Source organism: Calidris pugnax, unplaced genomic scaffold (assembly GCF_001431845.1).
Source record: "Calidris pugnax isolate Ruff unplaced genomic scaffold, ASM143184v1 scaffold8, whole genome shotgun sequence".
Classification (NCBI taxonomy): domain Eukaryota; kingdom Metazoa; phylum Chordata; class Aves; order Charadriiformes; family Scolopacidae; genus Calidris; species Calidris pugnax.
The window spans coordinates 13491266-13499858 of NW_015090830.1; positions in this window are offsets into that span (position 1 = coordinate 13491266).

Sequence of the window (8593 nt, forward strand, 5' to 3'; positions counted from 1 at the left end):
GCTAGCGACGAGGAGGAGGAGGGTCCGGCCGCCACTCCGCCACCTGATTGGCTGCCGAGGGCGGGCGCGGGCCTGAGCCTTCGGATTGGCCAGCGAAAGGAAAGGAAGGCGCCCGTGGATTGGCCGAGGGGCGGGACGGCAGCCGGAGATTGGAGCCCGAGGGTGTTTTCAGGGTCACCGTGGCAGGCGAGGGGGCGGTGGGGAGGGGAAGGGGGTGCCGGCCCGATCCCCGCCTCCTCGGGGCGGGGCTGGAGCGCTGCGCCCTGCCGCCCTCCGCGGGGTCTCCTGCCCGGGGAGGGCGGGGACCTTACCCCGTCACGTGGGGCGGGCGGCGCGCGCCCTTCCCGCCGAAAGGGAGGAGGCGGGGCCGAGGCCGGGCCTGAGGCGAGCTCTGAGGCGAGGTGAGGTGAGGGGCAGCCGGGCCGGCTACGCCCCGGGGCGGGGGGTAGAGCTTCTCCGGGGGTGGCCGAAGGAGTGCCGCGGCCCTTGTGAAAGTGCCAGTTTCTTGGGAGAGCTCAGCTCAGTGGCTGTTCTCTTCCCTGGGTCTTGCCGCTGTGCGCCAGCTCGCTGTGGAGAGAGACGCCTCTACTCGGCGCTCGCCCCCTGTCCTGAGGCAATAAACGCCGGGTTTAGAGGAGGGGATTTAAAAAAAAAAAAAAAAAAAAGCAAGCCCTGTTGGTTAAGCTTGGCCGTGTTAAGTGCTTATCTTGGCTCCCTTGTGCGCTTCCAAAAACGTCTAAGGGCCTCTTTGTAGACAAAGTTTTTAATACATTGCCCGAGGTTACCAATTGGTGCAGTTTAAATGGCGGAGATGTGGCAGGCCGGCTCTCTGGCGGGCCAAAGCTGGGAGTCCTGCTCCAGTGGGAAAACACCCTCCTCTGTGCCAGAGAGGTAGCGAACACAAAACGTTCTGTGACATACAATTAACTGACTTTATCACGAGTGGGTTTTAAAGCCTATTTCGCATCGCCAGCCTCCAGTGAAAACCAGGTGTGGATTCTACGAGGTTGGTTTTTTGGAGCAGTTGGGCTCTGCCGGTTTGTGCTGGCTGCAGGTGGAGTTAAGGCTGCTCCTCTCTTCTGAAACCTAGATCTGAACATTGTTTTTTTCAGCATGCTGTTCCCTGCTGGGGGAAACTACAGGTTTTTCTTGTTACTTGCATGAAAAAAAAAAAAAAAAAAGATAAAAGCGTGGTTTTCAGCTTTAAGGCATAATGCTAGAACAAAGATTAAAACACAGAAACAAAAAACCCTTCCAGAGCAATCCAAATAAATAATTCCAGATATTTGACTTAGAGGTTTATTTTGTATAAATTCCTGCATTTGACTTTTTTTAAAATTTAAGATTTAATTGTTTGTAACTGAAAAACTCCCTCGAATTACTTTTTCTCACTAGTTATTATGCAGTTGTTGGCTTGTACAAAACAGTTTTAAAAAACAAACAAAACAAAACAGAAAATCCCAAAACCCCTAGGCAAGAGGGTGTGCAGAAGGGCGTGAAAATAATATTGGAGAGGAGATTAGAAGTAGCGAGTAGGCGGAAATGGGAACGGAGATGTGGGCAGGGATTATGCAGTTTTCAAGGTGAGAACAAAGAACCTGAATTTGGCGTTGTAAAAGGATGAGAAACCAAGAATTAGTCCTGCAATGGGATTGACCTGGAATATGTCTTTGGTGGCATTTTGAGTTCAGTGCTGCAGAGGCGGAGGTATGAGGAAAGAAGAGGAAGAAATCGTGCATAATAAGATGCCAGGCTGCTACAGTGACAACAATGGTAGTTGATTAGCCATCCATCTAAGAAAAGACAGCATGTTAATTACATTGTTAGCAGAAGTCAAAATAAAATGTGGACTGGAAAAGGCAGCAATCAAATATGGACATTTCCTTTCTTACATACAGGACAGTCTATATGTGTTATCTTTCCAACAATATTAAATTATCACAAAAGAGGAGATTAATCAGGTAATAACTATAGACTATTTATACTTTCAAAGCTCAAATGTCAGCAGTATGGAGATAAAGCAAAGCAGACAGAGATAAATCAGACTTTCACAATACAGTATCACTCTCATCATCAAGGTGAGGTGAGGGCATGGGTGCAAGAAATAATCTGTAGTAAATTTCTAGTAAAATTAAGGTTAAACATATTGGTAGGGGGCCTTTAAAAGCCTTGAACACATGATACAGTCCTGAGCAGTCACAGTTAGGATCACATCTTACTACATTTCAAAAGCCCTTCTAGACTAACATGGAATTCCCTTGTAGTGGATTTTTATGGAGAAATCCATACTGCTTTTTTCTTTCAGCTGAGAGGCCACCTTACAACCTTGGGGTTGGCAGTGCAGCTCTGATTGATGTCTGCTCTTGTTCTGTTCTCTGGACTGTAAAGTGTCATGTATTTCTGTGTGAAAAATACAGAGAGACCTTACGAACTGCATATAATTCACAAATTAATTCCCCAGCAGATTTTTTTGATTCTTTTAAAGTGTGCCGGCGGAAACTGAAGTTTGCCCTCCCAGAGTTATCTGCTTCGTATTCATCTCGCATGACCTCATTCATAGAGGAAACACATTCCTGGCCCAAGGAGTTGTTTACTATAAAACTATTTTCTCAATGACTGTTGAACTGGAAATTGAACGCTAATGTAAACATCATTGCTCTCCAGTCCAAACTGCAGTTGCACATAAAGCAATACTTAATTAATCCGACCTTCATAAATAACATTACAAAGTGTGTAATTTTAAGGAGCAAGCTGACCGTGGCTGTATATACTCTGAGAACTGAGAGGGAAAAAGAATGGATAAAACATGCTCATTGCTTTGTTAATTAATCATTGGAAGAAGCTTCAATGCAATAGTGATGTGTTTAGAGAAGGCGAGGGAATACAATACAAGTAGATGAAAGCAGCCGGTCTATAAGAGCTGTTGCAGCTGTGGTTTTCTGCTTCCTCAGTTTTGTTAATTTAAATCTTTCAACAGACTTGTGCAATAACAATATTGTGGGTTGTGATATTCAGTATGAACCAAAGCGTGGCAACTAAAGAATCAAAGTAGTCATTTAAACATGCAAACTAATTTGTGAATTGATAATATTACAGCACAAATGGCTGGTATTACAAGTGTCCTTTTCATAGAATCACTGAATACCAGGTTGAAAGGGACCTCAAGGACCATCTGGTCCAACCTTTCTTGGCAAAAGCACAGTCCAGAAAAGAAGGCCTAGTACCCCGTCCAGCTGAATCTTAAAAGTTTCCAGTGATGCAGACTCCACCACTTCCCTGGGGAGATCATCAAGGAGTGTCGCAATAAAACAAGGGGGTAATGGTTTTAAACTGAAAGAGGGGAGATTTAGATTAGATATTAGGAAGAAATTCTTTCCTGTGAGGGTGGTGAGACACTGGAACAGGTTGCCCAGAGAAGCTGTGGATGCCTCATCCCTGGAGGGGTTCAAGGCCGGGCTGGATGGGGCTTTGAGCAACCTGGTCTGGTGGTGTCCCTGGGTGTCCCTGCCCATGGCAGGGGGGGTTGGAAATAGATGATCTTCAAGGTCCCTTCCAACCCAAACCATTCCGTGATTCTATGATTCTATTATTCTGTTATTCCAATGGCTGATTGTTCCCATTGTGAAAAATTTTCCTCTGGTGTCTAGTTGGAATCTCCCGAGGAGTAACTCACACCCATTACCCCTCTCCTTTTCCATGCAACTCCTTGTAAAAAAAGGAGTCTCCATCTTCTTTGTAGCCACCCTTTAAATGCCAGAACATGGCGATAAGTTCACCCCTAAGCCTTCTTTTCTCAAGGCTGAACAAACCCAATTCTCTCAGCCTTTCCTCGTACAGCAGGCTTCCCCATCCTCGGATCATCTTTGTGGCCTTTCTCTGGGCGCTTTCCTCCCTGTTCATATCTCTTTTGCGTAGTGGGGAACAAAACTGAGCACGGTATTCCAGGTTTGCAGGTGAAACCTTCAACTTCTCAGTGCTGTGGTAGAGAGACCTTGGATGCCGTAACTCCTTTCTCCATCCTGGTGGCAGCTGCCCCCCTTTCCTCAGTGTCCTAGGGAAGAGCTGAACTGCTGAATGCATAAAGCAAGGATCTGCCATCCAGAGGGAGTGAAGAAGTTGTGCTTCAATGGGGAATCTACGCTTCAGGGGAATGGAAGAGGAGAAGACAGCAGTGCTGTGCTTACTGTAGGGTGGCACCTACCTCCCACTGGGAAACTGGATAATGAAAGAAAGGGAGGAGTCTGGCAGCCCTAAGAGACCCCACTGACCCCTGGTTTAATGAACTTGCAGTGCATATGATTATCATTATCCATTTATTTCCCCCCTGAGAACAGTAAGATGAAGATTACCATGATTTCACCAGCCCTTGCTCCCTACCCAGCTAGAAAATCCACAGCTGCTATGGCTTGCAATTACCATCTCTAAGCTGACATTGTGACACTGACAGAGAATTTCACCTGTGGAGGAATTAACTCCTTAGTCACTGTACATTTTTAGTTTTCGGAGAGTAATTCTAGGTGGACAGCTGAGGGAGGAATAACCACTGAAGCTATCACGTTGCTTGAGCAATGTTTGTATCGTGTTTTGCCTTTCCTCAGAGGCAGTCTTTCACCTGTTTCTATCATTATTACCTTCCCAGGTATGTATTTTCATGAACGCTTTCACTTTTTAGCCAGCTAGGGAACATTTTTACAATTATACTTCCAGCAACTTCTGGCCGCCTGTTTGTTTCACTTTATCTGATTTCTGCTCAGCAAATCTGCTCCCACCTAAGCCACTGTTGTTGTTTTTCCAAAATAGGCATAACTTTGTGCTTTATATCGTGCCTTTGGAAACATGTACCTCTAGGTAATCTTTGAAGATTGACAGGTCCTAAACTTCCGTGAGTTTGCTCTGCTTTGGGATTAAGGTACCAGTTACACCACCCCAAGTCATTCCGTGGAGCCGTGTCTATTATGCGTGTGTTTGTGTGACTCAATCCCATTACAAAAGGTTGAGTTAATGATTTGCAGTCTCTGGTTTCTCACAAACTTACCTTTTGCAGGTGATCTTCTTAGGTAGTTCCTGTGCTTGTAAAGCTGCTGAGTTGCCCTCCAGATCTTCTTTGTGCCTCTCGGTGATGATGTTTCATGCTTCTAGAGCTGCCTGCCTTACTCCACTTAAGGGGTGGGAGAGCTTTGTACTCTCCCGTTGCTCTTTGCTTTGTGGCTGCACTCTTAAAAATACTGGGAGAAGTGAAATTGCCTTCTCCAGGTTCGTGCCAGGTTCTCTTTCAAAGCAATTCCGAGAACTTTGTTTGCTCAATCTTTTCACACGAATTAAGTCTGTTTCCAGTTCCAGGTAATGCACTGGATATACACAAACATCAGCCTCTTGCCAGCATTATTTCTTGGATGCGGTTGAACAACATCTGCCCTTATTATCAGGCCCTGATAAATTATCTTTGGCATGCACTGCAGAGAAGCTGCCGTTCCGCAATTGAAATGTAGAAGATCTCTTATACGTAGCTCAGTTCTCTACCTCTAAACCAAGAGATGAGTACAGAATAGCTTGTGGAAAATGAGGAAACTTCCACTTTGGACCGTTTCTCCCCCTTGTGTTGCTATCAAATGCTTAGGAGCTGCTTGCACTCCTCCAGGTCTCTTCTCCATCCTGTAGTGGAGCAGCCCATTGCTGTCCTGCTGTCAGCTGGGGAAGGGGCAGCACGGACAGATGGGCCCTGTCGCTTTGAAGGGAAAAAGGGAAATCAGAGACACGCTGTCAGCTTTCGCTTTGCTGCCTATAGACTAGCTTTGGTATAAACACTGGAGAAACAGGAACATAAAGAGCTTTGAAATAGAATTTTAAAAGGAAATGGTGCCTTATCTTTCATTTGGGGAAAAAAAAAAATGGTGTGAAGGACAGAGGGTAAGTCAGACAAAAAAAGAAAGAAAGTGAAATTAGAGTGAACAGCAAAAAAAGAGACTACTACTCAAAAGCAACAGGAAAGAGGCAGGCATAAATTGCCAATTAACATTTCTCATCAAAGGAAAATTCTGATCAAAACCTTTCTTCTTCTAAGAAGCATCGTGCCTTTCCAGTATCTGCTGCGCTGAAGCGAGCGCTTTACAAAAAGGCGGCCCAGGAGAATAAGCCTGACGATAGCTGCAAAGCTCGTGGAAACTGTATTACACAGCTGACAACAAGGACGAAAGCAGGACAAAACCCCATATGAGCCTGGGCCATCGGCATCACTGCCCTTGTCCACCAGTCAGTTTCCACCCTGTACTGGCTCCAGGAGATGGGAGGCGCAGACCAGTGTCTCTCACCCTGCATGCATCTCTACATGCATTTGCACCATGTAAAATCATAGAATAATTTGGGTTGGAACAGGCGATTCAAGGCCTTGCATTTGGCCCTCTTGAGCGTCACACGGGCCCACTTCTCCAGCTTGTCCAGGTCCTTCTGGATGCCTTCCCACCCCGTAGAGCCTAACTACCCAGGAAGAACACCATCACTATGCAACCTCCACAAAAAAATCCCCACAAACACTCCACGTTCATCCCCTGCCGGCCTGAGCCCATCTAATCCTGCAAGGAGCGAGCACCTCACAGGGCTGCAAGTGCTGGATGAAGGTACCATTGCAGTGACTACCCGCTGTGCATTTGGTGGCTCATCACACAGGTACCTGCACCTTTTTAAGGTGTTTGTAACCAGCGTTCACACTATGCATGTGTCCCACAGCCCTCTGTGTGCGTGTAGGCCATGATGGTATCTATGTGAGCATCCATCCCTTCTCTGTCCTGAAGCTGGTGAGGGGGCAGTGAAGATGAAGGGCAGGGGGAAGATTTTTAGGCTCTGTCAGGAGGTCCTGTGGCTCCCATGGGAACCATTGCTGGGCTGCAACTACACAAGGTTTGCTGTCGGGCAGGGAAACCACCCGCTTGTTTCCACACTGACAGCGGACACACGCGTCACAGGCATGAGGTTTTTCAGACAGGTAAAGAAAACATTTTTAAATCCTAGAGCTAGAACAAGGCGGGACATGAACACACAAGTCCATATCAAAACAAGAGCGGGTGTAAAGATTAAAAGAAAAAAAATCCAAACAAGTAACTGTTTTGCTATTTGGTCGCATACAGAACAGTTCATAGCTGTGATTAATTCATTAAAACATTATTAAAACTCCAAGGGAGCTCAGGCTCAGCTAGGCAAGAGCATGAGCATTTCAACTGGCATTTTAAATAGCACATTTGAAAACAGCAGTCAGCTACTTTTCCAGATTTTCTAAAATACTAACAAAAAAAAAGAAAAAAGGTCTTGACAGATCAGAACATCCCAGCTGGGATTCATATAGTTTTAATTTTCATTTTTTTCCTAGCTTTCCATTTATCAAATGATGCGTTTGACTCTACCAGAGCCCAAGTCACAGCTACAAGTAACAGTCCTCATTTGCCACTGTATTTCCTGAATGAGATGGTGATATTTATAGCAACTTTCTCAGTCCCTCGCCTTGGTGACTCCTTGCTGCTGAGACACTGACAGAGCGGGAGCAGAAGGCAACTACTCCAGCCGAGTTTTTTTTTTGTAACAAATTACCTGTGGACAGTCATCAGCCAACAACAGAGTGAGTCAGAGGAAATTATTGTTTATAGTTTACAGAACGCATGTGACACTGGGCATGTTTGAAAGCAAAGTCCCTGCCTTGAATAGCTCAGATTTAAATTAGCTGAGGCAGCAGAGGAGGAGGGAGGGCAAGCAAAAGCAAGTCTTGCCAAGTCGTGGCACGGTGCCTGGTAACAGGTCACCAAGCAGGAAAGAAAACCCGGGCTCCATTATCAACATCAGGCCTGCGCTCAGGTGTCGGTGACTTATTTCCTGAAGATGTCTCAAAACACGACCAAAGCCTTTTTAGATGACAACTTAGCTCCTGCTATGGTGCAGACAGGACATTGTCTTTTGCTTTCATGACTAATGGCTGAGAAGTTCAAATAAGTGAGCCCTAAAATGTCAAGTATTGCTGCAAAAGACGAACAGATTGTCCGCGTGGCAGGTACCGTGCACAGATGGTAGGGACAGATGGACCCTGGCATCCCCAGACACCGAGTTGAGGTGATGAAGGGGAGAAGCATCCTTGAACGTTCATTCATCAGGTTGGAGCCTCTCACGTAGGACAAAGGATGCAAAAGCAAGTAAAAAGAAAATGGCACAAAACAGTGGCCTAGTCAAAAAGCGGCCATCAGAAGGGCGTGTGTGTGCATGTAGGGGTAGGGAGGGAGAGGAAGAATTGTAATTAGGTCACAGGGACCAAAAAAAAAACAAATAACAGGACCAGCTTATCTAATACCTGGGCTGTCAGTACACAAATGCCAAGACACAGGATGAATGAGCAATTAAGAGTTTTTACACGGCTCATTATGATGACAGAGGATTTGTAGAATAAAATAATGAATTAAAATATTGTTAATGAAAATCTAAGAAAAAATTGAAGGGGAAAGCACTGGAGCTGTGCCACAAGAGCTACAACAAAAGGTGCCTCCTGCTCAAGAATAAAAGGATCAGTGTTTTGATAAGAATTAAGTATCTGTTGGAAAAGCAGCACAGTAGGAAACAA